Below are 10,087 nucleotides of genomic sequence, written 5' to 3' on the forward strand. Positions count from 1 at the left end.
GGTGCACGTCTCCACAGGGGTGTCGCCCTTTAAGGCCAACTACGGGCGCGACCTCAGATCTTTCCCGGAGAGGGAGGGGGAGGAGGAGGAGGAGGGCCCACAGGCAGAGGATTGGGCAGAGGAACTGGAGACGGTGCACCAGCAGCTCAGAGAACACTTGGAGAGCGTACAGGAAGCGTACAAGAAGGGGGCAGATCGCCACAGGCGACAGGGGGAGGTCATCAGGGTGGGGGACAAGGTTTGGTTGTCCTCGGAGGGCCTTCCCACCAGAGGGAGGTGCAAGAAGCTGGCACCCAGAAGGTTGGGCCCCTTCACGGTCACGCAGCAGGTGAACCCAGTGGCATTCAGGCTGGCACTGCCAGAGGACATGAGGGTGCACCCAGTGTTTCATAGATCGCTGCTGTCTCCGTACAGGGAAAGTAGCAGGTTCCGAGGCAGCGCACAGACCCCCGAGGGAGGGGGGGAGAGTGGAGGAAGGGAGCCACTCAATGAAGCAACGGCCATCCTTGATTCACGAAGGGGGGTGGGGGGCCTGGAGTACCTCATGGCATGGGAGGATGCCCCGCCGTCCCAGAATGAATGGGTCCCAGCCACCCAGATACAGGAGGAATTCTTAGTGGAAGAATTCCACGCCCTCTTCCCACACAGGCCCAAGCCCTGGCACATGGAACGGGAGGGGGAGGAGGAGGAAGCACAGGAGGGGGAAAGCAGTTCACCATGGAGATGGGAAGCAGAGTTTGAGGACACGGAGGAGGAGATATGGGCATCTCCGAGGTCCACTCAGTCAGGAGAAGAGGTGGACTGGCAGCAGATTTTCACCCCCACCAGCTCTGAGGCCACGGACTTTTTGGGCTTTCCCTCTTCCCAGGAGGAAGGAGGGGGCCAAGGGGACTGGGGGGAGGTGTTCACACCAACCGGCTCGGACAGCACGGAGTTTTTAGGCTTTCAGTCACCACCGACACCCGTGCAGCCTCTCGGGAGGGGAGAAGGGGGGCCTGGGAGGGGGATGGATGTGAGGGGCAAGGGATATCGCGAAGCCCCTCCCCTCCTGAGTTCCAGCCCAGCCCAGAGCACGACTGAAAGCAGGGAAAGCTCCAGCTCAAGTGGGGAAACAGGAAGTGGGGTCCAAGGCTCTGGCAGGGTAGAAGAGCCATCGTCCCAGGTGGGACAGGAAGGAGGAAGAAAGGGGGGCAGACCCATCCCCCCAACTCCGGAACTTCGCAGAAAGCGTCGGGGGAAGAGGATGGGTCTCCCCAAGTTGTTATGCTGGCGCAAGACGCGCCAAACGCCATTCGGAGGTACTGATTCAAGCTGAGAAGATGTGTCTCTGTAAATAGCTCCACCTTTAGCACTGTAAATACGCAGCACAAATAAAAAGATAAAATGCAGAGCGGTGTAGAGTCGTTACTCTGAAGTAGCCCTATCCGGTCACTGTGACAGTTTCCCTACCCATATGATTCTTTTGCAAGTGTTCAACTTTAGACAAATCTAGGGTGGAATCTGAGAGACTAGTGCCTGTCTCTAACTTAGAATCCTTTGTTATCCGCAAATTATCTTTTCCATATTCTTTCACTTCCATTTGGTTCAGATGGGGCTTATTTATCTTATTTGAGTCCTGAGGTACTGTATCAACAGAAACCTCGGGTGACTGATGGCTTCTATGGTGCACATCCTCTTTGTTGTGCTCATTTGGTATTGTTGGGACATCAAAATTCTTTGAGACAACAGATGTCATTTTATTGGGGTTTGAGTTATAAACTGCACTCCAGTTCCCCACTGTCTTCTTTGTCTCCCCATTTAACTTTTCCACCTTATTTGGTGCTGTCCCACTGTATAGTAATCCCCTTTTCACCACAAAACGCCCAGGGCTCTCAGGGGTTAATACTTTATTACTTGCAGCGGCCTCAAAACAAGAATGTAAACTTATATCAGCCTTTTGGCGGCTCTCAGCAAACCTTGAGGGTTGACTAGAAACTAAAGGAACTAAAACTGTATCAGAATTTTCTTCAGCGACTGTTTCATTACTTATGTCAGTGCTGGGTAACTGTTGCTGGTTTTGTGCTCTAGTTATTACCAATGCACTCTGTACATGGTCAATAAGATCCCAACCGATTAATACTGCTGCTGGGATTTCTTTTGACACAGCCACTTGCCATTTGCCTGACCAATTTTTAAACCTCAGATGTACCTCAGCTAATGGCAAGATTGCAGGAGTCGGAGGAATTCCTTTCAGCGTTATTGTTTTTTCTGGGATATAAGCTTTTTTCTCTACCAACTCAGAGTGAACCACGGTCACTTGAGAGCAAAAATCTTTCAGACCCATATAGTTTTTACCCTCAATCCATATTTCTTCCCCTGTTCGGTTTAATAAACTCTCATCCTTCTGAATAAGATAACATTCCACAACTCTGGCCTCTGGTACTGTCTCCTCAGGCTGAGGCCTGGTCGTGTGTTGTGTTGCCGAGGCAACCACAGTTTCAGCAGAGGTTGGCTCTAGGGCCCTGACACAATATGTCTTCTTTGGAGACCCACTATTTAATAACTTATTTTTTCCTGGTTCAAATCTACAGAAAGCTTGCCTGTGCCCTTTGCGACCACATCCCCAACAAATTATTTCAGGCTTTTCACCCCCACCAATTTTTATACGTTTTTCTTCAGCTGCCCCAGATATGTTGGATGTCTTATATGTTGTATTTGGTCCTGAGGGGAAATTTTTCTTTACCGCTTCTGAGGTAAATTTTGTTTGTGGAGTTGGCTTTGTATTTTTATTTACCAGTAACTCTCCCCAAAGTTTTTCCTTATTTCTTGCACCATCATAGACATGATCTCTTATTTCATTAATCTCATCCCCCAATCTAGCAGCTTCTAATATCGTTGCAGGCCTCTTTTCTTTAATGAGATATTTTAAATGATTATTTATGGTGTCATAAAATTGCTCTAAGGCAATAACTTCTTTAATTTTTTTCCACAGAATCTGCACCCTCCTGGTCCAACCATTTGTTTAAATAATTTGTTAACTTTGCTCCCAGCTGAGCAAAAGTCTCTTCACGTAGTTTACTGGTGCTTCTAAACTGTTGCCTTAATCGTTCTGAGGTTATCCCAAACCTTGAAAAAACTAGTTTTTTAAAAGAACCAAAATCTCTGGACAGTTCCAATGGCATTTGTGAATAAATACTTCAGACCAGGATAAGGTAAAATTGCCTTATTGTGCGTACATAAGCGTATTGGTTACAGAATAAATCTTAGAATGCTCCAACTGACAGATGTTTCCTTTACTGGCCTATTACCTCTAAATATAAATTACCGGCCTATTACCGCTAAAGTCAACTAAGTAAATATTTGTAAATAAACTCACAACTCTGTATCCTGTCTGACTATATTCCACCATCTATTCTCCACCTCAATATTTAAAACCAGCTCTTTCTACAAATAACCAACCAACTACCTCACAAGCTCCCACTAACCGACCAACAACCCTCTTCAACTAACCAACTTCAACTCAACTGACTAACTGACTCCAGGGGTGGGGTTTTTATACTCTGCCAGAGCCCTCCCCCCTGGGTTCTAACAATTCTATTAGGATTAACCCTTAATAACCTTTAGGCTGATCGCCTTAATAAACTTTAGGCTGATCGCCATACTGATTTATTTAGATTCCTGTATATGAAAGGACAGGGGTGTGTTTTGAAAGCTTAGAAACATGGTTGGGGGGGGGGGCTTGGATTTTAATGTATTAATATTCCCACCTGCAGAATCACCGTATCTAAGAAGGAGAAGAACATACACGCCAAGCTTTATCTAAAGTTGCAAAGGTGTTTTTCTTCCACAGCCTCCATCTACTTTGGAGCTATCTTGGAAATACTTTGCTGGATGCAGGGGAAACGAAGGTTTCGGAAATCAAACTTGGGTTTGTCCTGGGGCAAAGTTTGCTTGGGGAATCTCGGGCTGGATGGGTGGGGGGAATTCACTTAAGTTCATACTGAAAGCCAAATTTATCAAATTTGCACTTTCCAAAATAATACGAGAACCAAAACAGAAGCATCTCTGGAGATTCAGTTATCCAAATTTTGTGATGCAGTTCACCAACAAACCATTGTTTACCAAAATACACGTATTGGGTAAAAATGTGCTTAAAAGTGAATATCTTAGTGAAAATAGCATACAGTGGAACCTTGGTTTACGAACACCTCGGTTTATGAATTTTCGGTTTACGAACGCTGCAGACCCATCTGGAACAGATTAATTCACTTTCCATTACTTTCAATGGGAAAGTTCGCTTCAGTTTATGAATGCTTCAGTTTATGAACAGACTTCCGGAACCAATTGTGTTCATAAACCGAGGTACCACTGTATTTATTGGGAAATATAATCCAATCCAATCCATTTATTCTGCAGTTTAGTGGCCAAACACGCAAAGTGTCATTGAAAATCTGCTCATGAAGTCAGAAGTCAATCTGGGGGAAAGTGCCCTCCTGAGTGGGAGAGGCAGTTGCTTTCAGGACCAGTTAGACACACACACACACACACACACACACGGTTGAAAAGTGGGTAACATAAAGGAATACCAGGCATTGGATTTGGAAGGATTTGACAGAAGATAACGGTGGCATTCATATCTGTGGTTTTACAAAGTCAAAGTTATTAAAGATGATGTCCTTAACCTTTATATATATAGGAGTCTGCTGGAGATGTAGAGGAGACATAAAAAGCTTCTGGAACACACACACACCCTGTGTGCATAAAGAAAGAAACATGCAGCCTAAATGGGTTATACAGTGGTACCTCGGGTTAAGAACTTAATTAATTCTGGAGGTCCGTTCTTAACCTGAAACTGTTCTTAACCTGAGGTACCACTTTAGCTAATGGGGCCTCCTGCTGCCAGCGCACAATTTCTGTTCTCATCCTGAAGCAAAGTTCTTTATAAAGTTCTGTATACAGTGGTACCCGAGGTACCACTGCATACAGAGATCTATTGAGCTTTCAGGAAAATGCATGTAAGCTTAAAAAGTACAACAAAATATGAAACAGTGAGCAACTAAGATGTACAGATGGTTTCTATCTACAAAGAACTAGCTCAAATGTATAAGAATGTATCAAACCCATGTTGGAAATGCAAGAGCTGTGAGGGGACATTTTATCATATGTGGTGGATCTGCAGGAAGACCAAGGCCTTTTGGGACATGATACATAATGGGGAGGGGGGGGGAATGAACTGACCTTTCCCAAGAGGCCAGAATTCTTCCTGCTGGAGATATGAAAAAGCAAAATTCCAAAGAAAGCCTCAGCTGTAATTATGTACATAACTACAGTGGCAAGGATTCTCTTCGTATAGAAATGGAAGATAAGAGGACACTCTCAAAGGAAGAATGGCTGATGAAAATCCTGGAATATGCAGAGAGGGCAAAACTGAGGCAATGATTAGAGACACAAATTGAGAATCTTTTAAGGAGAACGGCTTAAGGCAGGCACGGCCAAACTTGGCCCTCCAGATGTCTTGGGACTACAATTCCCATCATCCCTGACCACTGGTCCTGTTAGCTAGGGATGATGGGAGTTGTAGTCCCAAAACATCTGGAGGGCCAAATTTGTCCATGCCTGGCTTAAAGGGAATGGCCATAGCTAGGGGTGGGAGCATCTGAATGGCCATCATTACGCGGGGGTGCAAGGGTGCAGGGCACCCCGGTGCCGAATTCTGGGGGGCACCAGGCGCCCGCTGCTGAAGCCACCTAAGCATATTGTATTGAGCTGCAATGCGGCAGTGGGGTCAGTAGAACCTTTGACACGACTTATCTTGTGCTGCATGCCTGCCAGTCACCAAAGCCAGGAGGAGGGGGAGTGACAGGAAAGAGGGAGAGACAGACTGAAAAAGAACATGCCTATCTAGCGACAGGAGCGCGCACAGGCCTTGGAACCTTCCCAAGAAGAACTCGTATATGTGCCCTCACAAGGGCCCTCCCAGCTCCTCTAGAAATAAGGTTGCTCCCACAATGAAAGGCTGCCCAAGATGGCTCTCCCACGCATATGCACAATGCCTGCCCATCTCATCTTTCAGACACCTCCCTACGACCGTAAGCGCATCCGTGGAGTCTTTACCCCGACTCTCAATGTGTTCTTTGTCTTCTTTAGAAAAGCTGGTTTTAAACAAAACACACACACAAAAATATCCTTTTGGAGCCGCACAGGCGTGAGCGCTATTTATCAAATGATCATAGAGTTGGAAGAGACCACAAGGGCCATCCAGTCCAAGCCCCTGCCAAGCAGGAAACACCATCAAAGCATTCTTGACATATGCCTGTCAAGCCTCTGCCTAAAGACCCCCAAAGAAGGAGACTCCACCATACTCCTTGGCAGCAAATTCCACTGCCGAACAGCTCTTACTGTCAGGAAGTTCTTCCTAATGTTTAGGTGGAATCTTCTTTCTTGTAGTTTGGATCCATTGCTCCGTGTCCGCTTCTCTGGAGCAGCAGAAAACAATCTTTCTCCCTCCTCCATATGACATCCTTTCATATATTTGAACATGGCTATCATATCACCCCTTAACCTTCTCTTCTCCAGGCTAAACATACCCAGCTCCCTAAGCCGTTCCTCATAAGGAATCGTTTCCAGGCCTTTGACCATTTTGGTTGCCCTCTTCTGGACACGTTCCAGCTTGTCAGTATCCTTCTTGAACTGTGGTGCCCAGAACTGGACACAGTACTCCAGGTGAGGTCTGACCAGAGCAGAATACAGTGGTACTATTACTTCCCTTGATCTAGATGCTATACTCCTATTGATGCAGCCCAGAATTGGATTGGCTTTTTTAGCTGCTGCATCACACTGCTGACTCATGTCAAGTTTGTGGTCTACCAAGACTCCTAGATCCTTTTCACATGTACTGCTCTCAAGCCAGGTGTCACCCATCCTGTATTTGTGCCTTTCTTTCTTTTCTTTTTTTTGCCCAAGTGTAGTACTTTACATTTCTCCTTGTTAAAATTCATCTTGTTTGCTTTGGCCCAGTTGTCTAATCTGTTAAAGTCATTTTGAAGTGTGATCCCGTCCTCTGGGGTATTAGCCACCGCTCCCAATTTGGTGTCGTCTGCAAACTTGCTCAGGATGCCCTCAAGCCCATCATCCTAGGCCGAAGACAGAACCCTGTGGCACCCCACTAGTCACCACTCTCCAGGATGAGGAGGAGCCATTCATGAGGACCCTTTGGGTTCGGTCAGTCAGCCAGTTACAAATCCACTGAATGGTAGCATTGTCTAGCCCGCATTTTACCAGCTTCTTTACAAGAATATCATGGGGCACCTTGTCAAAGGCTTTGCTGAAATCAAGATAGGCTACATCCACAGCAATCCCTTCATCTACCAGGCTTGTAATTCTGTCAAAAAATGAGATCAGATTAGTCTGACATGACCTATTTTTCAGAAACCCATGCTGACTTTTAGTGATCACCAGAGTTTCTTTCTAGGTGCTCACAGACTGTTTGCTTAATGATCTGCTCTAGTATCTTTCCTGGTATTGATGTCAGGCTGACCGGGCGGTAATTGTTTGGGTCCTCTCTTTTCCCCTTTTTGAAAATACATCATTAAATTAAAACATAGTCAGTACATGTAAAATGTAAAGACTTTGTACCAGTCATTGAACAGCAGGAGCCCTGCATAAAATTGTTTTTTCTCTGCCAGACAGCAAAAATAAAAATATATAATTAAAACGAGTAAACAGAAATTAATTCCCTAGGCAACTAGGATAGCTACAGAAGAACTTCCTAAATAAGCTTTGCTCTTGTACTAGCAACAGGTACGTTTCAAGATATTCTAGGCACACCTCAGAAGGAACCCCTATGTTGAGAAACCCTGGGGAATTTCATTGCATCCATGGCTCACAGCACTTCTGGTCTGTCACTATTTTCAGATGCGATTCATTCATGTCTCCAAAAATTCCAGTTGTGCAGTTCTCTTGCACAATGAAAACACCCCCCCCCCAAAAAAATAATCAGACATTTTGCAATAAGGAAACTGGTCAGAAAATGTACTGAAAAGTGCAGGGTGACATCATCTAACTTTTCAGTGAACAAATCAGAATAAATGCTTGATAAATAGCTGGCACTGTCAAACTTCCTCACAAATTTTGTGCCAACAAATTAGGGTGAATCTTCAATAAACACATCATCTGGAAGCAACCCTACTTGAGAGCTTCCCATTGGCATCTAGCTGGTTACAAGAACATGCAGTTTGACTGTCTGATGCCTGAGGCCCTTCAGGCAAGAGCCACAATGTCCCCTAAGCAGGATCCATGCATAAGAAAGGAACAAAATAAAAATTCCTTCCAGTAGCAGCTTAGAGACCAACTAAGTTTGTCATTGGTATGAGCTTTCTTGTGCATGCACACTTCTTCAGAACGAAAGCTCATACCAATGACAAACTTAGTTGGTCTCTAAGGTGCTACTGGAAGGAATTTTTTTATTTTGTTTCGACAATGTCAGACCATCACGGCTACCTACCTGTAATAAGAAAGGAAGTGGCTCTGTGCCAGAGGGCAGATGCGTGGGCCTCCTCCCTCACCTGGCTGGTGGTGAGAAAGACAATAGACAGAGTGTGTGTGAGAGAGCTGGGCTAGAAGTAGAAGCTGGCAAAAGCCAGAGCCTGAGAGCCATGTGAGAGCTGCTGCCCGTCCAGAGGGAAACAGGGTGGGGGTGGGGGGCGCCTGAGGGATCCCTGCACCATGGCACCAGATAAGCTTAAGACGGCCCTGTTTGTAGCCATTGGATCAAAGGATGAGTGTTTTGGAATACCTGCAAACATTCCAGCTGCTCCAAAGATTTATTTTGCTCTTGACGGATGCGGCTATGAGGCTGTCAGTGGTCAACTCCAGTGTAAACAGATTTCTGTGTGTGCAAAACAGAGTGATCCAGGAATGTGTGTGCATCAATATGTGTGCATGCATGATAGAGAGAAGCACATGAATGAACTGTGTGGGTACTAGGAGTGGGAAAGTGTTATGTGTGTCTGTGAGAAGGGGGAATGGAAACCAAGATAGTGTTGCAATTAAATGGGCATCTGCAAACTGGCATTGAGGCTAATAATGAGAGACTGAGCATTTTTTTAAAAAAAATGGCGCAGAATTACCACTCCAAAATAGTCAGAATCTGTGTTGGTGCATGTGTGACCCCAGGTTCGCACAAAGAAAAATTGAATCCTGCACTCAGAAAGCAACAACGATCCTCTGCAAAGTCTCCAAAGAAACCATTAGCAAAGCATAAAAAGTCAGAAAGCACTGGAGGAATGCAGGGCAGGCAGTAGATGGACCAAAGGTCAAAGAGGACAGAGAAATGTTCAAGCACCTTATCCTTTCGCTGCTGATCCGTGTAAATCTGCCTTCCCACTGCAACTTTTCCAGCATTTTACAAGACCCAATCGTAAGAAACGGTTGGATACACTAGCACATAAAACCATAATTTGTTGTAAGCTGCTCAGAGCGGCTGGGACAACCCAGTTGGATAGCATATTCGTATTTGTATTAGTATTACAATTCTGCTTACCATCCTGGCTTTTCGATGAACAAATTCTTCCAGGTAAGACACAGCTGCTTCTCCAGGGGCTGTTCCTTGCAAGTGACTCCAGGGAATCTGCCTCCCAAACGTATGCAAATATGGGGCCAGAGATTACGCTGACGAGTCTGGCTCCATCATGTTGCAGTTCTGGTGTACTAATGTGTCAAAAAAAAAAGTTAGAGAGAGGAAAATATTTGCTTCAGACATTAGTTTGTGTTCATTTTGAAGAATGGCAAACAGAAGCCTCTTCAGAAATACTTGAAACAGCATTTAAAATTCCTCCAGCCTATTTGTGGGCAGAGAAAGTGCGATTTCCTCGAATTTCTCCAGGGAGAGGAGAAATTGTCCAGCATGTCTTACCATTAGCATAAGTAGGATCACAGCTTCTTTGCTTTTCCTTCCTAAGATTTGCAGGAGTGGCAACTCTCTTGGAAGCTGCCTGGGCATCCTTTTGCATCATCCAAAAGGGTGGGAAAAGAATGTTGAGGCCATTTCACTTCCCCTGCTTGGGCTGCCTTTTGAAAAAGTGGGCGACCTAAAAGGTATCATTGCCAT

The 10,087-nt window shown here is 45.4% G+C and overlaps 1 pseudogene; it reads right to left on the reverse strand.

Annotated features, from left to right (window-relative positions):
• Positions 1-2,025: 2,025 nt before the first annotated feature.
• Positions 2,026-9,670, reverse strand: LOC148685212 (uncharacterized; annotated as a pseudogene).
• Positions 9,671-10,087: the final 417 nt, after the last annotated feature.

This window comes from Zootoca vivipara, chromosome 6 (assembly GCF_965207765.1).
Source record: "Zootoca vivipara chromosome 6, rZooViv2.hap1.1, whole genome shotgun sequence".
In the NCBI taxonomy this organism is placed as follows: Eukaryota; Metazoa; Chordata; class Lepidosauria; order Squamata; family Lacertidae; genus Zootoca; species Zootoca vivipara.